The sequence below is a fragment of the Halyomorpha halys genome, unplaced genomic scaffold (assembly GCF_000696795.3).
Source record: "Halyomorpha halys isolate HHAL.00 unplaced genomic scaffold, Hhal_1.1 Scaffold265.1, whole genome shotgun sequence".
NCBI lineage: Eukaryota > Metazoa > Arthropoda > Insecta > Hemiptera > Pentatomidae > Halyomorpha > Halyomorpha halys.
This window is the reverse complement of record NW_027107765.1, coordinates 1,236,707-1,258,227: the sequence shown is the minus strand read 5'-3', so window position 1 is coordinate 1,258,227 and position 21,521 is coordinate 1,236,707. Positions and strand designations below refer to the sequence as shown.

Genomic DNA, 21,521 nt, shown 5'->3' with positions numbered 1-21,521 from the left:
ACACAAGTTTGATTTTTCTTAATAATAAATTACAAATATAAACATGTGAGTCACAACGTCACCGGTCATGCACCAACCACGGAATACAGAAGTGACGTAACGAAGAACGGTATGAGTATTTTTCATATACAGGATTGTTTAGATTATAACAAAAAATATTTAGTCAAAAAGTACTTTCTCTTTCAGTGATTAAAACAATAACATTTTATAAACTAAAGTTGTACAGTAATAAAATTTAAGCATCAGTGTGAAAGTTGACTCGTTGATGTTTAAATTTTCAAATAATTGTGTTTGAATATTTATTTGTTACCGGGGACAAAAGAGGTGGACGATGAACCATCTTCTGAATGGTCAAAAAAGACATTTTTTTTTTTTTTAGCTAAACAAAAATATCAGCCTTCCTTAACTAGGCTCATGAACCACCGCATTAGAAAACAGTATATTACACGAAGACCTACCAAAACATATTAGTTCATGAAGAAATTATACAGACTTCTCTACAACTAATTCGCAGGAGCAACAAACTCACTTACACAAAATATGTTCAAAACAGAAAACATAGAGCAAATAATCAACTTGATAAGTTCTGGACGGAGAACTTACAATAGTTTATTGAATTATTATCATTTTCCCCATCATTTCTTAGCAATTACTGTCTTTTGTCATTATCAAGACAAGATCTAAGGATTGGCCCCGCTAGGGATGCCAAATTGTGTGGCTTTTCAAGACATCTAATCATGCAATTCTACCTAATAGTGAGGCGCAGGTGTGGATTGATTAATGAAAATAATGAATAAATTTCAGATACATATTATTTTTTGTTAATCCATTCTGATAACTGAGGTGGCCTTGTAGAAATATAATAAGTACTTATATGAAATAATTCTATGTAGTAATGCTATAAGTTTAATTACATAACGTCGCTTAAACTTTAATACTTTGTAAGTAAAGAAAAAGAAAAAAAAAAAGCATCGTATTGCAGGATATCTTAGGATATATGTTTTTATTACTATAAGAATTGTTTCGCGATCTCTCTAGAATGGTGTGATGATCTCAATTTTTTACTTGGTATATTAGTACTTATTCAAAAATAAAATAATAATAAAAACCAGTTAACCATGTAAAAAAAAAAACATGTAACATACCCAGAGAAATCAATGGAAATGGTCCTACAATAAAAATTTGTCAGTTTGTTTAACAGATAGTTATCGAACCCAAGATGAAGTAACATAAATTCACAACGTACAATAACGGAGCTAACACCTTTTTCTCAAATGGGAACATTGTGTTTAGGCAGACTTCCCGTGACAACAAAACAAAAGGAAGATAAACAATTAACCGGCCCGTATAACTATGAGGTCAACATCCAGGGCTCAATTGGAACAAAACAAAGCTCAACGTTTTCCCTACGGTGAGTACATCTCCGGAAACCTTAAATTACTTCCTCGTCATCTCTCTTTACCAAACCCAAATCTAGATTGCTCGCACATATTTAATAAACTACCACTGACTGACAATTACAAAGAGATTTTTTAAACACCTATAAAACTCTAAGGCCAATCAGTGTAGCTGTCAAGTAGAGGATATTTATTTATTTAAGATGATGTAACAGCACAGTTAAATTACTGCACAGTCGTTGAAGTCACTGACAACGATATTCTACATTGTAATTGTTCTCGTCTTTATGCTCAGGGTGTAGCAAAGATGGCTATGGATTGGTCATACAACAGGGGGGAAATGATACGATAGCTAATTCCACAGTCAAGCCGTTGATCCATTACTACTTATTGAAATTAATGCATTAGCAAAAAGTAAAACTGTCGACTTCTGCTAGCTACGCTCGTGTCCAACCCACCAATCACTTTAACAGAGATCGATGCCCTTGTCTGAAGCGATATATATATAAGACCTAATTTTCTTCAAAGTTATGAAATCATACGAACAGAAAGGTAAATTTTAAGTGCACGAAAAAAGTCAACATTTAGTAAGTTTGATATACCATTATTTATTTAACACTTAAAACGTTATCGATACAGTATACATTAAAAATCTAGATAATCGATTATATGACGTCCAATACAATGTGGATCAAACATACTTGTGCCTTAGAAATGAGATAATTAAACGTCTACTATCTTTCATTATGTCTTAAGGTTAACATAATATGAAACAAGACAAGGTCCAGTGAAACAACCCTCCTTGATTGGTTGACCTGAGTGAGATGGTGGTCAGCCAAACGTAATTCCTGGCTAATTTAATATCAGTTATCTACAAGACGATATCTTATCATAAAAAAACATTAATTACAATATTCAGTAAAAAATAAAAGAAAGAAGAATATTTAAAAATAAAATTATAAACGAGCTGAACAAGATTGCCTCAGGGGTCATAATTTGAATTCTCAAACATGTACTTCGCAATTTAGAGTGGGAGTGAGGAGGATTTGGACGCCCTAGTTCCTGAACTGTTTCGAAGTTCGGGTGTAGATAGAGTTACCATTAAACAATCCGCTCTGATCCAAGGAGTGAGCGAATGGATGTGGAGAGGCGATTCATTGAACTTATAGTGAGTGAATTAGTAGGTGAGCGAAGGGGAGGGATGGTAGAGTAATATTTGAGAATAAAAATCGCGACTCCTCTGGTATCAAGAAGGTCAAGAACTGGTCATGGGAAGAAGCAAGTTGAGGGTATATAAGGATCTTTAATTCATTCTGAACACTATGAGTCATTGAGTCCAGCAAGCCATGAGTCACGAAATATTTCAACCACTCATTTTGCTGAAAGCGCATCTCGTCGGCTGGTAAATACTCAGCCTCTATAAAATGGGAGGCATTGAGTTTTAATAGGATCCAGTGTCATACAGGTCACATTAATTTTGTTCTCATTTAAAGAAATTAGGGCTACCTTAGATGAATTTTATGTGTCGTTATTACGTTTCCAATTAATATAATAAGAACAATTCACCACTGTTAAATTAATAAAACATATCTCAATTTTTACGAAATTGTTAAAGGTATACGGGTTTATTAAAATTTTGCTTGACATCAATGAGGCCAATGTATTGAGAAATGAATTGCCCTGACACTGCAAGTTTACAGAAATTCTTGTGGTAGCTAACTAACAACAATAATAAATATTTTTTGCAATTTAAAACAAAATTATTTTTAATTTCACTCATCTGTACATTCGTATGAAGCATACAGTAAATGGAAGTATTGCAATCTTGAAAAATTTCATTTTCGAGTTCGGACTTACGGAAGTACTCACAGAGCCTATATTCTTAATTTTCAAAAGGATTCCTTATTAAGTAACTATATTTTAAATAATTAAACATTTATCAACAATAACAATGAAAGACGGTTATTAAAAACTGAATTAAGGTAAACTAATAAAAATATCGATAATTAAAAAAAGATGAAATACTTTAAAAAGTTGAAAATTTACATATTCTATAACATATTCAGTAAAAGAATATAGTAAACTAAATTTGTAATAAATTTTATCACGTTTTCCATCGATATTATGAGTCAGATTTTATTTGCACATACCTATATATTAAAAATATAGTAAGAGGAAATACTGAGATCGCATTAATAGTAGCTCTATTTAGAATTAATTTCTACTTAAGATAGATATGCGCATCGCACCATTGTTTTTTTTTAAATCTCGTGAAAATTTGTTATAGGCCAATTAGCTAATATTGCGACTTAATATTTTTTTCTAAAAGAATTTAACAGTTTGTCTATCTAAAATAATAATGTAACGGAAACATAGCCTACAAATATGAAACTACTGAAAACAGTGGACTATAAGAAAAGTTCTTGCTTACACATTGTATAAAAAAGAACCAAATAAATTTGTCAAATTTATTTCTACAAACTGTGCCAAGTATAAACTATACCTTTAAGTTGCCTTATACTGTATATGTTTACACATTTGGTATTATTTAGTTCCTCTAATAACTATTTTATAACTTTTTTTTATGAATTTTAACGATATAAGAATGAAAATCACCACAAACAATTTTTGTTTCTTTTAAAATGTCTACATAATCCGAAAACATGAATCAAATACCATTTAGAATAATGTAGGAATATTCCAATGTCTCTTAAGAAAACCAACTGGGAAGGAGCATCTGCACTAACTGATCCTAAGACGAAAATGGTGAGTCTTATTCCACTAGTACCTCGAACCGAGAAAGGAAAGAACCCAGACTTCCGGGCAGAAATTTTAATTGGCAAGCTAATAGGATAGAAATAATGTGAGGTTGTACCTCGGTTGCGTGTACCCTGGGATCAGACCTGAATAATTAAGAACCGTAATGGCTACAAAGTATTAGTCTTTTAGAAAGCATTAATACAGTTATGAAACACTGAGATGAATATTTTAATTTTTTTGTTTACCATTAAAGTAAGCTTTATGGAATAGTGCAGCGGACTCGGATTTGAACTAAAACGCTAGTTCTTGATACAGCCAGTAAACAGTGGACTTCCCCATGATGCCCGGTAGCCATTTCTACACTACGTCTATTCTACTAAGTGAGTAGAATGTAGAATTCCCCTTCTATATAGCTTTTCCTCATCATTTAGCATACACAAAATCTTTTTGTTTTTCTTTCCAAGGGTGTTTCTTCTTCTAATGCAATTGCTTATGTTTAGATTATATATCACACAAATGAGAACAAACCAAAATTTAACGGAACGTAAATTTATGGAAAGGTCACGGATAAGAAACGGAACGTACAATATGTAGGGTCGTTGCGATAAGTATTAATACTCCTTTCGATGCGATACTTAATTCGTATTAATACACGAGCGTGTCAGTTAAAAAGCATCGATACTCTGCGAGTGTCGGATAGAAAGTATCCATACTTTCAATACCAGTATCGATACCCGAATTAGTTATTGGAAAAAAAAAGAAAAGATAAAGCTTAGACCCAAAAATAATCAATATCGTATTGAATGCTTGGTATAGAAACTGGTAAGGCAAGTATCGGACGGTAATTATTAACCAAGTACCGATACTAGTAACGCAAGTATGGGATAAAAAGTATGAATACCACAGAGTATTGGAATTATTGAAATGTCCCTAAAATTTTGGACTAAACGTACAAGAGAAAAAAAAAATAAACAGATATATAAATATACATAATACATAAAAGTTGTTTATCAATATAATCACGTAACGTTGGGTGTACTTGGGTAGGTATTATTTTCCAAGGCGGTGGGTACCATAATGATTTGTAAATCATTGTAAAACGAAAATGGCCTTTCAACAGAGCATTATTTCGAAATGTTACGCTGAAGTAAGTGTACAAAGAATAATTTTGTCTTTGAGTGAAACAAATATAATTAATGTATTAATAGCATCATAATTAGATCGTTATTGATTAAGGGTAAAGAAGTTCATAAAAACGATCCGGGTGTTGGGAAAAATGGTAAGAGTATGTCAAATTATAAGCAATGTAATTTAAATTCAGTAGCTGTGGGTATGTTAATTAAAAATATAATGATTAACTAATAATTCAATGACATTATTTAATTAACTTGAACGATATAAAAAAATAAGACAACTCGTAAAAAAGACGAGTGTAAAACAAACATAGTCCCACTTTTCCCTACAGGTAGGTACAGCTCTACTTCTCAATATGCAGTACTTGGATTAATAAATTGGACCGCTTTGGGTTTAGTTTGGTAAAGCATTATTAATTCTTTAATTGTAACATATTTCTAGAGGTGTAGCCATCCCTTCAAACTAAACCCTTTAGAATCTGTAGTTAGTTCAGTTAAAAGGAATTCCCAGCTCCAATTATTTCGCAGTTTCCGATTTATTTTGATAAAACCTTTTTGATTGTTTTTAACCGAATCTAATCAATGACAAAATCTATTATCACAATAAAGGACTTGTCAACTTAAAGGTCTATATCTTGACAGTATCTTGCTTTTAAGTAAGGAATAAGGTGTGTGAAGAAGTGCGAAACAATTTTCGAATAGGAGCCATATTGTTTCCATATTAAAAGAGCATTTAAATATTCTTATAGTCGGGGACTAAAAATGATACAAATCATCTAATGGCATCTCATATTGCAAGGTGGCAAAAAAGTTACTTTTTTTTTTTTTTTGAGAAAACTCGGCACGTAATAACATTTTTTTCCCCCAAATAAAAGTACAAATGTGTAAAGGATATTTTTAGCATCCCGATCTATAGGCTATTGTCATTATTATTGTCATCACCAGGAAAATCGAAAGTGGACATGTTTACACATCTTCGACATCGGGTAATCTAATTCCAATTTATGAAAGTGTTCATAATTTGTTTTGTTAGAAGTAGAAATATATAATATCTATTGCTTAAATTATTTGAGTAAGTAAAAATGATTTTATTAATAGCAGATGTATAATACAAAATTTCTTTTATATATATATATATATTTTTATCACGTTTTAAATAAATCCGTACAGAGAGTATTTTTTAAATTTTTATTCGTATTTTTTCACGTATTAATGAACAATATAATAATTTTAACAAATTAAATCTTTAATAAGCATTACAGTAAAAGTACAAGAAAACAAAAATGTAGCCGCTCAAAATACAGCTAGTGACCAGCAATGTGACATAGGAAAAGTAAAACATTATTTTAACAATAAATAAATAAAAATAGTTACGTACATTTTTTTTTATTTATTTTTTTTAACCACTGTTTTTCTTAATATTTTTTTCCATCCAAACAACCTCCTGCAGCAATTACTTCGGATTACAGAGATTACACAGTAATTTGAATTCAAATGAAGTTTAATTTCTCTTCAATCAGAAAATAAAAATTCCATTTTTATTCCAGATACATAGGCAAAAATTAAGAGTATCTGAGATACTTATTTAAGTAGAATTTAGTAGCTAGGAAGTATTTTCATGCAGAAGTTAAACGGTGAATCCAGGATTTTTTGAGGTTGGTACACAGGTATACAGATTTCACGTGATTTCCTTACCCATAAAGTAAGAAATGTCAATTTTTTTTTTAAAGTTTATCCTCTATGTGTTGCCGTGTAGCAGTGGTGGCCAACTTTTCTCCAAATCATATCTACTTTTTATCATATACCTAAGTGTTTCCCGATCGACTTGACACAGACGTAGTATAAGGTGGAAGAAGGGGTGTGAAATGCATACTATGTTTCAGTATCAGGTGCATTCCAGCGAGGCATGGGTAGATAAGTAATATATATGTTCAAAACTATTTTTTTATTTTATAAATCACTTATTAAGTTTACGAGATATAGTTTCATGAAGAAAATTCATTTCCAGACCCAATGTTTGATAGCAGCATTCCGTACATGCATTACATAAAGAAATCAATTTCCCGACACTTTTGCAAGATAGATTTATATTAACCTAAAATGTATTTTAATTTTTTTTATTTGTAATGCATAAGTTGTTGTACTATTTATTCGAATAAATGAAAAAGTTGTTTTGTTTTTGGCCAGGAAAATGTATCATGAAAGAATAATATGTCTTACTTTTTCTAATCTATCACTAGCTCGCTGTGTAAAAATCGTACTAAAATACAGAAGTCTTATATACCTAAGTAAAAATAGCAATAATTATTTAAAGGGCTAAAAAATCACATCCAGGGGAATTAAAAGAACATGAATATTTAATAACTTTTGATTCATATGATATAGATCTGAAACTATTGCTTGAAAATTTTGTCTTCTGCAATCGCTTCAAAGTCCATGGTATACGGGAATCCACCCCAGACATTTCGATCAATCGACTTGTTGGCCCACCCCTGCTGTCTAGCAAGAACAAAGTGAGCAACGTGATACGTAGTTAGCCATTCATTCTCACGAGTGATTATAATATATGACTCAGTTTAATTAAAAGTTTTGGAATTTGATGAAATAGAATTCATAGAATTATATAAATTATAATTATATAAAACGATAAATAAAATTATATAGTACATGTATTTCAAACTACGTGTCTAAATGGATAACAAACGATCAAGAGCAATATTCCTAAACGACGACATTATTTATTTTAATATAATAATTATATTAATACCAAAAAAAAGAGGGACGTATCAGAAAGAAACGTACAACGAAGCAAATTTATTTGATTAATATAATCAAGGATGCAACACGTTTTAACATAACAAGCGAATGGTCTGAGTACGAGCTGAATTGGCACTATGATCTTAGCTCAAGATATTATAACTGTTACATAACATATTTATAGAACTAGTTGCGAAGCAGCATCATAACGTAGATCACCCGACCGAGCAATGGTAATTGCCAATCATCAGCAGTAGGAGTTCTCAATACATTTAAAATGTAAATAACAAGACGTGCATCGCAAAGCTACAGCCTTGCCAATACTAACTTCTATTTTTTTAAATCATTGAACAATCATAGAGATTGTTTCAAAACAAAAATCATCCCAACTGCTTCATCTCAAAAAATAAGGTAAAATACACAGCGTGAACTTAGTTGGCAAGTAGTAAACCCTTCCGATAAAATCGTTTTCTACCAAATACGACATTGACTAAGTTGGCAACTTCTTACTTTTGCAAATAAAAACATTATACTTAGTTTTAATACAGTTAGGGATCACTTAAGAATCGTCTTGGATAAGCCCAACGTTTTAGTTTATAACATCGTTAGATCTTATAATAAGCTATTAAGGGAAGCAGTGTCCAACTTGCGTACCAATCCTAGCAACGAATCCCTTTCAAGTCCAGATGTCTGCTATCATTTCAAACAGCCATACAAACTAGTAATAGGTAAAAAGATGCAGTTAATCAACATATGATTACTGATATTACTGCAGAACATATTACATATTTATTTGAGTGCTTACCGGATGGATTTTATAAAACGACTCCAGACCCTAAGTATTTTTGTCAAACTTTGAATTATAATCTAGGGAAGAAGAATATTCAGAAGGAAGCAAAAAAAAAAAAAAAAAATTGCGAGTACTGAAACGCACATTCTCCACTGAGCGAAGGTAAAGAGGCCAAGGAAAGTCCTTGGACGAGGGAAATCAGATATTGCAGAGTCGTCCCATCAGATCGAACCACTGCCCTAACCTCATGCCTTTCGCAAACTCGAATCAACTTGCTAAATATTTGCTAACAGAATTTGGTTCAACATTTCTCAAACCAATATGCCTTTCCAACTGATCCGAGATTAATTTCATGAATGTGATCCATAATCTTGTAGATTATCAGATAACTATCTTTTGATATGATCGTCGTTTCATGCATTCAGTTCTTCCTTAGAGGCGTGAGAGTAATCTAATTTGCCATGTTATCACAACTATATTTCCGTCTTAACCTTATTTTGTCATTCTCTCCCAATTATTTTTCCAAGATTGGACTGACACATGTATTATAGATGAATTTACCTTACTAACACTAAAAGTATACACCAGATACTAATATCTTCCATTACTGATTAAGATATGAATTCGCATTTATTGAACCGAATCGATTGCGGAATTTCTCTGACAGTAGACGATTTCTAGTGGAAGAAGTATTAAGATTACAAGTAACAAGTCACTTGCTTGAAAAAATTGTGAAAATATTTCTATATATTAAACCACTATTTCTTAATTAAATAACTAATCTATAAAGAATACATATTTATTAAAAAAAAAATAATACTAGGGATACTACAAACCATGGTGGGTCAGGCAATTAGTTCCTCGGAAGTACTGTTTCTTGATCAACAGTTATGCAAGGAGGTAATTCGTCCATAATCACACTCAACCACTAGATTTTTCCCCGATTAAGGGTACTCACTTTATGAGACTGGTAGGACTCCGAAGAGCCAAAACCCACAGGGTTGATTCATAACTACCATAACAGAATATATAATAATCTGCCACAGCCAGATTCGAACCAGGGTCTTTTGAGATGGCAGCACAGCGCCTTACTCACTGAGTCACTCCTCTCCCAAAATCTATATATATAATGATAATTCTGATTTAATGGTAGAATGTAATATCATATTATGCCAGAATTTGTGATCATATGAGATAGCCAAACAATAAAAAATCAAAGATTTCTGGTAAAATAGCAATCCCGAAATCTAACCAAACTGGATCGCAGGAGATATTTCATAAAATATCACCAATATGTCTGCCTCCCAGTTCGGATGACGACATTCCTTTCGATTATAGGAAAAGACTCATTTTTATAATACTCGACTACATAGTTGTACATGTTCTCATGGCATGGTTACACCAAGTCATCGTAGGTTCCTCCTAGACATCTTCATAGGCGACGAATAGTCCGACATGAATGACTGGAATGATTATCAATATTCAGCAAGAAACTAAATGAACTTTCCTTTAAAGGGCTCACTTTTTCTTTTAAGAGCGTTATTACAAACACATTACATCCTATTTCAGCAGAATATACCTGATGATGTAATTCAATTAACATTGCAAATTCGACAAACCTACTAAAACATTCAGTAAGATTGTATTGGAATCTCTTCAGGATAGTCTGAAATATAATATCAACTAATTCACAAGCTTAGCACTTTTGACTTAATTTTAGCCAATTTTTAAAAAAAATCTAAAACTAAATAACCGAAAATATTTGTCAATCGAGGAATTAAATGAATCATTGATACTAGCTCAACGTTTTCATATAAACATTTATCGGGCCACTTATGACGTTATTTTTAACAATTATCCAAGTTTTGAAATAGTTTTAGTTTTTCAAATTCATACATACCTATAGTTTGTCCTAATTATGTCAGAATCTTTCGGGAAATCTCAAGATTGATATAAACTATTTCGGGCAGGTTTTGAGGTTATTTAGTAAATTGTTGATTGTTCAAAATATTGAAAAATTATACAAGCTCAAATCATATTGAGAAACCATGAAACAATGAAAATATTTTTTATATCCGTTAGTCATAACTTTTACTGCTGATGATGTAGTTAAAAAATTAAGTATTAAGGGAACCATGCTAAATTAAACATTTATTGTACACATTGAAAAATGTTCATGAACTATTCTTTAAATTTCGTGGATAAAAACGTAGTCTAGTTGAAAAAACAAAACAACTATCATTGTTTTTGTTTTTAATTCAATATTTTTCTCAAGAGTATCTAAGACTTGCGTATCAAATATAGTATACGGATTTGTTTTTATTTTTATTGTATTTAATGGCTCTTTTTTTTTTATTTTATCAATCAGAATAAAATCTTCATTTTATAATTATTTTATCATTCCATATTACTGTAGTTAAGAAATAGATGTATACATCCTTCTGAAATTAATGATGGACCTATTGTGCAATATTACTATTGTCTGACTGAGCTGCTTTCACAGAAGAGCAACCCAACGAACACATCCTAATCGACATTCCTGTACAGAGAAGGCGTGGCCGAGGGGAAAGTGTGTGGTTTTAGAACAGAAATTTGGAACAAAGTCGACTCAGAAAAGAATCAATACTTTTTGCTAATACATACCAATTTAATAAAATAATCAGATCTCGTAACTTGGAAAGCAAAATTAACAAGAAACAAGACTTTTGCTGGTCAAAAAACTTAAATAATTTAGTTGTTAAAAAAACAAAAAAAGCCTTAGCTGTTAAATAATTACATACAGGGCCAAAATAAAAACATTTCCAAGTTAAAATATGGAAAATAATAAGACCTTTGATTCTCCTTAAAATGTCGACGGCTTCCTTTACAGTCGGGCTAAGTACATTTCCACTAACTTTAGGAAAGTTACAACTAAAGGTTTTCTCTTAAAACCCAATCTAAAATTATATAGAAAAATTACAATTTTTCAATTTTTTTTTTTTGACTGAACGGATTAAGATTTTATACCTATAAAAATAAATTGAAAAGTACTCATTTTCCTAAAATAGAGTATCTTTAATTGCATTTTTCATAATGAAAATGGAAATAATTAGGACCTAAGTGAAGTAAGCCATCGAATGGCGGACAAAATTAAGATTGAACTTTTAATATACCATATCGCAATTTTACATTGTAGACCAACTAAAAAAAAAGTTTTGATTTTCATTTCATATTGGACGTACTTCAAAGACAGCGCCATACAAAGGAGTTTCTTTTTCTCTTGGAATTCTCTGACAAACTATTCCAAAGTTACCATAGTTGTTAAAAAATAATTTCAATCCATGGTACTATCGCTGGAATGTGTCCAACTTAAAATATTTTTTATTTTAAGTTGTGCCACTTTCTAAGTTAAGTATAAGGCAGATTTGAGCTAAAACAGATAAATCCTTCAAATGCTGAATTAAAATTTTTTTTCACACTTATTTCTACCAAATTTTTCTTTCCAATCATTACCCATCTCTCCAAAGCATCAAAATATAGGACCAAGAACCAAGAGCTTCTAATAATAGTCGTAGTAATGCTAACACAGTATGTACACATTTCATTTATTTGTTTTATTTTTAAATAATAATGTTAGTAAATATAATAAATTTATTTACACATTTATCAAACTTTCACTTACCTATATCTAAAAATATACAGTAAGGGTAAATATGGCGTTCGTGAAAAATTTAGAATTCCAGTTTTCGGCAGAAATACATGTTTTGAGGTTCCCTGCGTCCAAAAAAAAGTCTCGCAAAATGGTCTGTTTCTGGATGTATATGGTCAGGCTAAGGTCAAAAACTAAAGGTCGAAAGAAACTGAAATTAAGTGTTACAGCAACTTTTTCGAAATAATCAATAAAGTGCCACTTTAAAAAACCGATTTGTTTTTCCAATTTTTTCAAAAAAAGGCTCAATCAATCATTCCAACCCTAGAAACGCTAATATACGAATTTTTATATCAACAGAAAAATTGTAATTTTTTATCATAATTTTCGCCTTTGTCTTCATGAATAAATGTATATTAAATCATAAAAATAGCATAAGTTTAACATGAGCCCACCAATTTACACCAAACACTACACTTTTGTTTGGTGTAAATTGGCGAAGGGTAGTGAGTGAAAGTTGTGTGATGCGCTAGGTTATGTAACCTACTAGAATTGTGGATTAGTATAAATATTAATCATCAAAATTGGCAAAATAATTTCAATTAAGACCATTATTGATATAATAAATGCCATGGTATTGTGGCTGAAGCCGTGATACTTCGTAAGTCCGAACAAAATCAACAATACGACATTTTAATACGTAAAAAACAAATTAAAAATCAACACATTATTCAAGAGACATTTCGTCTCAAACATTGTTGTGTGAGGTATTTGTTTTTCTGACATAAGATTTCTTCCAACATGTCTCTGAAACGAAGCATTAATTTCTTTTTTTTTTGTTTTTTAACATCGCATAAAGTTTTTTTTTTAGTTACAGGATACGATAACTAAAGCAATATTATGCTGTTTGACGAAATTACATATTTAAAAATATTCCAATTATTTTCTTTTTAAAAAGTAAATATATTCAACGTTAAACTAACAACGTTTTCAACGAAATACATGTTTCACTTGAAAACTCCAAACAATTTTTTTTTCAAGAATATTCATGATAAGAAGACTAATTTACTAGCCGTGGAAATAACGTCATGTGTTTTTCGCATGAAAATACACATTATCTTTACCTAATTATGCGTGTGGTTACAGCCTCGAACTGTGACCCACTTCCCACATCACGTGTCGCATTCATTTGCCATTTGACAATGCCATCTCAATCCACTACCAAAAAATACGCAGTCGTTGATTAAATATTTTTAAAAATATTATGCAATGAATCCAATGAATCATTAAATGCGAATATATAACAAGGGTAGAAAATCTCGTAGTTTTATATACCAGAGAAGAAGAATCTGACAAAAGATTTAGAGTTCTTATACAGATAAAAAAAAGGAATTAAAATAATAATGAGATTTTTTTTAAACTTAGTAATGGACGTAAAATATTTCGAAAGACTAATCACTTTGTGAGGAGATGGTCAGGGGTGCGGTCAGTAAAGATAAACAAGTGAGTAAAACTTATTTATTTTTGCCGACGTTTCTTTTCACTATACCTTTAAGACTACACACTAGACCCAATATGCCCAAAAGGGTTCATACGAGAATGATACAAGCACTTCAAAAAACAGTGGCAAAGACAAGCATCTCACCTATTTATATAGGTAGGTAATTTGGGATAGTTCTAAAATGTTTTCAACAGATAACTGTATTCCCTTCACTTGACGTAGTTAAAGGAACAAAATATAAAATTAAATATTTTTTCTATACCTTCCAACATAAAATCAATGTCCTATACCTCCCAACATAATATCAATGAATTAAAAGTCAGAATTGTTCAATTATCGAAGAAGCAACGCTAAAATCTGTATAACCTGAATTGAGCACTTGAAATAAGATATTGTAAAATTTCTACAACCTACTTTCCCTTCCCTTCAGCCAGTAACCTAAAAGTTACGTAACCTAACTGCAAAACATCTAATAAACTTGTCAAGACATTTTTTTTTAACGGAAATGTTTTTAAAAAAAATATAAGTATCATAAAGCATTTAGTCTGTAGAAAATAAAATTAAAACTTAAACATCGTTTTAACTATTTCTTATCACAGATAATACCCCAATATAAGAAAAACTCAGTTTTGATTCAACAGTAGATTCGAAATCGTTTGAAACGAAACCTGAAATTTTAAAATAGTTAATATCTGGTGAGTTCGATCACAATATTGCTGCATCTTTATAAAAACTGGTAAACTATATGGTTACTGTATTTCGTTCATATCACTGTTTATATTGTCTTGTATGATTGATTATTGTGCTATATGTTATTGCATTATCCCAGCATTACTTATTGAAGCGAAACTTCTTTACTGATGTTCTATAACACAAGAAAAAAAATTAAACGGAAGTAAATTTATTTCGTGAAGCGAGATGAAACAGAAGTGATGTGAGGGAGAAGGGGGAAGGGAAGTAACGTAGGTCAATTCTAGCAGAAAATGTTTTATATCGTAATAAGAGAGTAGGAGCTAAACAGTACCGTCCGATAGAGTGAGCTCATGTCATCCCATATTTTCTTGTTATAATATAAAAATATTCTTGCAAGAATTGGCTTAGAAAATGATTGTTCTATTCTAAATATGATTATTATTCTGCACTTCTGCCTCATGTTATATCATTACTAATAAAATGTTTATTATTTTCTTTGCTAATATATATAATTTAATTTAATTAACTTTCAAGTGATTATATGTATACAATATTCCATAAAATGCATATTCAGTTAAATTCCCTGTTTTTTTCGGGGATGTACACTATATTTCATATACTAAACAGTTTTAAGGAGAATACAGATGTTGCATCACAATTATAGAGCCGTTTTGGTGTAACAGTCTAAAGAAAAACACGCTTTTCAACTATATTGCAGAGGGTGCCCGGTTTATATTATATTATAGCTTTGGTATAAGATCATCGAAGGTCGAAACTAAAATAAAAGATTGAAAGTGATGAAAATTGAAAGATTAAGTGAAACCCAACTTTCACTTAACACCCTATTCTCATCCCTAAGTTTTAAGTAAATTGGTCGACCTATTAATTTTTTTTTTTTTTTGGTTTTAGAAAAAAAAATAAAGAATGGGGGAAAATTAAAAAAAAAAACATATTAGCAACGAAAATACATATTTAGGATTCTCTAGAGAGAAATAACTAATATTTACTTTTTTCCTACCAACAATACTACAATTTAACAAAATACAAGGAAGTCGTGAACATATGCTAGCAATCGAAAAGTGTTTTTTTTTTTCAATTCGAACCTGTATTAATTTTTCCTTTTTTTTTTTTCGCTTAGTTATGCATAATTTTTTTTTATGCTTCCAACAATGAGAACTGAATAATTATATCAAATAAAAACAACAGAGTAAGATTTTTCAATAATTGGCCATCAAAGTCGTGTTAAATTTTAAACTAAAATTTCAATAAAATGAAACTTAAAAAAAAAATATAAAAAAATAATAAGTTAAAAATAGTGAAGAAGCTATACTGCATAAGTACTTGTCAGATTTTTTTTTATCGACTGATAAGAGGATTGCCCATTGAACTGTAAAGAAAAACGATTTCGAAAAGAATAAGTTGTTGGTCTGATTCTAGAAATGGTAAATTGTCTCATTCATTTCTCAGCACAAAGTATTTATTATTTAGCATTCATTAATTAATGTATTATACATTACAGTACCTATTTAATGCAAAATTATAATTATTCGCACATAACAAAAAAAAATTATTTTTTTTCGTGAAAATCACAAATCGCGATACCTTTAGCCCGAACCCACACAACCAACACAGAACATAAGTACATTTAGGACTTAAAACGTAAGTAGGTTAGTATGTGAAAATTTTATCATGCGCCCACCGCATCAGTTTTTAAAAAAAATGTTTCAGAGCACTGAAAATTATTTTTGAACCAAATGCTAAGGCCCAGAGTTCAAATACTCAAATTTTGGACCTACCATTTATATTTACCCAACGTTAAACATTCCCAAATTGATTTTTTTTTTAATATCTACGTACCAACGGGCTTAAAGATTCTCTTTGAAATTGTTAAAGAAAAGAGTAAATTGTACACACAGGTTTTTCTAGGGCGAATATTTTTTTTCAATTATTCCGGGATTTGGACAAATTATAACCATGTTACAGTTTTATTTCTACTATTATAGTTATAAGAGCATCACTCCAAGTTCTAATAATCCTTTCTTTTCCATTTAGTCAAATATCGCTGGAAGGAAATAAAAACCTCTTAACTCAAAGGTTATCTTAATGTAGATGTAAGGTTTTTATTGCCAACCATCGAAATAGTTTACTTTAGTCATTTTTTATATGTATAAATACAATTTTATAATGACCCAACAGAGAGAAACAATGAAATAGTATAAATAAAACTTACAAAAAGGTGTTGATTCCCTCATTAATTGAAATTTCAATTTACTTTGAAGGAAAATAACGCATTGCTGTAATCCTAGGAATGTTATAAAGCAATTAACAGGAAATTTAATCCTCTAGCAGATTTTTGTATCTTTTGATGCACTAATAAGAAAACCTAATTAAAACCAAGCAAATTTTAATTTTTTTTTGTCATCAGTACAAGATTGTTAGAAAACTTGAAACTACAAGTTATTCTTAAGAGGCCAATCAAATAATTACAATGCCCCGATCTAGACAATTGATTACAAGACTGAACTCGCCTTTCCCACGGACAAAAATTCGATAGTTCAGTTTCATGAAGTAAAACATTAAGTTTTTCACAATTAAAGAAGTAATACACTTATAAATTGCACGTTTCATACAGATGTTAAAAATATATCGATATACATATGTTTAAAATGTTTCGATATATTTTAACGTAAATATATCGAAATCCTATACTAATTATGCTAATAAATACTTTTTAATTTATTTTTTAATATTAATTTGTGTTTTAAATGAAAGAAAAATAATTAGAGATTGATACTTACAAAAGAGCAAAGATGTGACCAGTTATTTCGTTAGCTATCTATGTAACTATAGTTAACTAGTTATCTGTTCACGTAGTTATATTTACGTAAATAGCATAGTAGGTATGTTTAATAAAAACACCTCTGATAATAGTCGGGTTGATAAATTTATTTAAACAACCTTAAATGTAGACGTATAATAACTAGAATAAAACCATTTATGTAAAACAAATTTATACGTTGCTGTATTTTTCTTAATTGAAGAATAGGGTGTAATATTAGAGAAAAACTAATTTCAACTATCAATTACTTTCTGAGTATTTTTTTCCCTTTCTTTGTGCTTTCACTTCCTTTCGGCACAGCCCCAGAAAGTTCTGCCAACGGCCACGTTTAATAGAACTGAAAGAAAATTTTCAAAAGAAACATAGCGTCAGTTAATCCAACCAAAATCAGCTGTTTAAGAGCACGAATAATTTCGTGAAAAACAAGTCGATAAAATTCGACCTTCAAAAGGCTGTGTTGTAACTGGAAAAAGAGTAGCACTACCCGGCGAACGGCGTTGGTCGCTTAGTCGCTCTAAGCAAAAATCAAACATAAAGAATATATTTGAGTATTAGCATTTAAAGTTCAATAAGCACACTCAACTATATTAAGCGGCTTAGAAAAAAAAATCAAACAAAGGGATATAGTTAAGTGTTATAAATAAACAATAAGGACACTCAACTAAACAAGCAATTAAGCGACCATCGCATTCGCCCGTTTGCACAACCTTTGGTCAGTTAGGACACGCCATTAGGCTGTGTCTTAACTGAAGAAACATTGCGCTATGGGATCGGACGATAAAAAAATCAAACTTATATCTGTAATCTAGCTTAGTGTACAGACTGAATTTCAAATCTTAGAAAATTAAGAAATTCATCTACATCATTTACGTCTGATTTTTTACTTATTAGGACAAAGCGGAACTATGAGACTGTAGGGTGGAACGTATAGGTTAGCACACTATTCTAGTTCACCCAGTAAAAAATAACGTTAAAATAAAAAAAAAAAAAAAGAAAGGATACATGGGCAGATCCAAAAATTGTCTTTTGGAAAAATGCGAAAAACATTCATTGCTTTAAACTAGAAGATCGAGCCTTCAGAAGCCTCGGAGGATTATCAGGGATTGTTAAGGATCGGAGATTAAGAACTAATGAGTTTGGAAGAAAAAATTCATTATATGGTGAAAAAAACTTAATAAGATTTTAAATTATATTTAACTTTCTAATGTATTGCAGCTAAGACCAAGAAAGCTGAAAATTATAAGTCCTAATGATTTAGGTAGAATCTAAACTACTGTCGACAATTTTATGATAAAAAAACCTAAAAAAAATTGTCCGAGGATTAAACCCGAACAATAGTGGAAAAACCATTATCAAAATGTCCTATATATTCCAGACTATTATTATTGCTAAAAAACAGATAATTTATTTAAAACCTGTTTTATTCAGTATAAAAAATATACAGATAATAAAATATTATTCCAAAAAGTTGATTTTTTTTTTCTTTGAAAGGAGTCACCTCACTCTGAATCTAACAATGTTAGGAATATACTTTTTTCATTTATGTATGTTAACATATTTTATACAGTAAATATATGATATAAATATATTTAAAAAAATAATATATATTGTAATATCAAATATATTGAATTTTACGGTATATATTTTAGAGAAACACAACTCGTTAGATATTTAACTCATTAGTGGGGCAATCTAGTCAGCAAACCCTAATCAGAAAACCTTTTGTTTGGGACTGAGTAATCTAATCAACAAGAATTATAGGGCGAATGCGATAAGGACTCGAAGAAAAGATAATAGCCAAGTTAATTTATTTAATATACTTTCAAACATAATTATCATCAAGAATGTTTTTTCCCCCTTTGTTTGAATCTTCATAACTACATTGGCTAGAGTAGCCTGAGGACGTTATTCCATCCAGTAAATAATAGTTTCGTTTGTGAATTAGAATACAGATTGATGGTTGGGTCCACTTTTAGCCTAAAGCCTATTTAACATTCTAACTAAACAAATTTCACTTCATTAACAGAATATCCTTAATTTTGGCTTTCAGTCAGATGAGTCCATTTTAGAATTTTTTTTATTTCAATCCTGAGTTTACATACCTTAAAAAAATAGTCCTTAATAACGGCTATTAGGAATAAATTGAAAACACAATAAAGTATTCTTTACGTGATCGTTTATCAACAAGGTAATTGGCTAATTATAGAATTCGATTTATTTATTGGACATAATAGAGGAAGGAGGAATGAGTATGAAAACAATGCCTTTATGAACGCCTGTGAACTGAATAACCGAGAACCGTTATTCAATTACATCATCGGATAAAAGATTCAAAAAGATAACAAATGTACGAAATGATTCACGAGAGCAGAATGAAGCTAGTTTCTTAATTTTTGTACTTCCTAATTATTGTTTTCAACTGATTTGACATGAATTTAAGAGTAGTTGGGTTATTACAGTTGATAACAGTTTGATTCGGGGTCGTAAAAAACTTTTAAGTCGATTCATATTTTATATCCTTAAGTGATGCAATAAATATGGGAAACAGATTGTTTCATCATTAATATCGTACCAGTTTCTATAAAACTACAAAAAGAGAAAAAAAACTTCCCTAGAAATAAAAATATTTGTCGAATGCTAACATCAGATGCCTATAGTGCTAAGAAATTGATTGCAATTAAACATCAAGCTTAGAAATATTCTGTGTTCATTCCCTAGACTTTCCATACCACTTTGCCTCTTAAGATCAATAGAATAATTTATAATAATAATTCTTGCTGTATCTTCACTTATATTAGACAGATAGATTACTATATTAGTTTTTATTAATTATTAATTATTCAAAGGAGTATCATGAATGTTCTGGTAGATGTGAAAATTTGGAATTATTCGAAACATTAATAAACCATTCAAAAGATTAAATTCAGTTTTGTAAAAAAATTTAATTGCATTTTACTGTCAAATGCATAAACGTACAGACAGGAAAACCAATGGCCATAAATACATTTTTTGAACTGAGGGGGCTAGGCTATAGAACGACTGATCCGTTTAAAACTGTACATTGAAAATTTGACCCAATTAAAATACACTCCTTACCGAAGTGGAAAAGTAAAAATCAATGTATACTCATACAATTGTGGCTTAATTGACGAGATAAGGAATTTAAAAATTTAATAGACTATATAGGTCAAATCATGGTTAAATATAAATAGTAATATAACTCAAAAGAAGTAAGATTTCAATTAATTAATAATTATTTATTTAGTAAAAATATTGATTTATCTACGTTAGATATCATTCCATTAATTTAGCACCATTTTTAGCATACTTATTAATCAATTCAATCACGATCAGCGCTGTTTAACGGCTCTTTCTTTATTAGAAACATAATAGCACAAATTTCGCTATACCAACTTTAAGCACAAATTGTTTATATTTAATCTTCGAAAATAACAAAAAAAAAACGGGTTAAAATAAAAAAAGAGTTCTTAACTGCCATTGAAAAGAGATCAGGTTATGTTCAAGAAAACATTAATTGTGATTTAAAATGTTTTTATAGAAAAAATATCACAAGGATTTTTTTTATTTCGATTTCTAATCATGTTAAAAGTAGAACGTCGTTTAGATAGATTGCTTTACCAGTAGCTGTCGAAGTTCACTTCGATACGCTCGTACAAGAGACGAACCTAGATTTGAGTAATCCGGTCTTGAGCAAGCAGAAGTACATAGCGTAAATAACAAATTACATATTAGTATAGGTTATGAATACATTTCTTACAAAACAATTTATAGATGTATTTTTTAAAGAATTTATGTAAGGAGGTGCCGAATACATAGAGAATGAGCTTTAGGTTGGTTTCAAAATAAATTGTGAAGTAAAACCTTCAGACGTTATCTGGCTTTGACATACAACCAATTAATAAAAAAGTATTTCAACTAGTAAAGAAGTTTTTAGATCAGAATAGAGTAAAATATTTTTAAAATACCAAAGAAATTAGAAAAAATTAGGTCAGAAAATCTATA

At 30.2% G+C, this 21,521-nt stretch overlaps 1 protein-coding gene across 3 annotated transcripts in view; it reads right to left on the bottom strand.

Annotated features, from left to right (window-relative positions):
- Positions 1 to 21,521, bottom strand: part of atos (atossa) — an 87,612-nt gene that overhangs the window by 59,639 nt on the left and 6,452 nt on the right. The window lies entirely within an intron of this gene.